This window comes from Cornus florida, unplaced genomic scaffold (assembly GCF_030987335.1).
Source record: "Cornus florida cultivar Cherokee Brave unplaced genomic scaffold, ASM3098733v1 CherokeeBrave_3.0.0_Hap2_Chr11, whole genome shotgun sequence".
Taxonomy (NCBI): Eukaryota; Viridiplantae; Streptophyta; class Magnoliopsida; order Cornales; family Cornaceae; genus Cornus; species Cornus florida.
Window position 1 is genome coordinate 101022101 of NW_026775581.1, and position 853 is coordinate 101022953.

Sequence of the window (853 nt, forward strand, 5' to 3'; positions counted from 1 at the left end):
GATGAATATTAAAATAATTCATATATATATGTTAGTAAAATAATTCCTAATGTCACAGTTCAAAAAAAAAAAAAAAAATTTCCTGATGTAAACATGATTTTCAATAAATTTGTATTTACCGAAAAAAAAAAAAAAAAAAATTACAATACAATGATATTATAAACCAAGTTGGAGTTTTAACTGATTAAAATAATATGTGTTGTGTTGTTTCTTATTATTTGAATAGTTAAGTCTTACATTCTTCCTTTATTTCTAATCCTCAACTTTTTTACCATAAAAAAATAAAAAATAAAAAATGCCTTAGACTTGTATGTTTCCTTAATTCTTTTATTTGTTGTTAAATAAAAATAAATAAATAAAATCATTTTCTTTCATTTTCATGATCACCAGTGCAATATACTACATCATTACATACAAAACACATTTAAATCACATATACAACACCTAACACAAAATGGATCAAAGAAGCAACATTATTAAATTAATAATTTAATATATTTACGTAATCATAAATAATTTTAAGATGTGGTATCGTGAATTTAAAGATGTTAGTTTAGAAGTATTCCACTTATTTTCCGACGTACACGGTAAGCAAGAATGCTTGGCAGGCAATCAAAGAAAGGTCTTGGTGTGACTGCAGTTTGTTAATCCACAACTCCACACAAACGTTACATCATTTGGGCTATATGGGGATTAAAGTTGGAATGGATTGGGCCAAGTCAAGGCCTATGTATCTTCTTTTGTTGATATGTTTCTGGGCTAAACTCTAGAAAATTGTTTTGTTTTGTTTTGTTTTTGGGCTTAGTCCAATATGCTGAGCCTATGTGACTCTTTATTCTCTACTTTGCTTTGT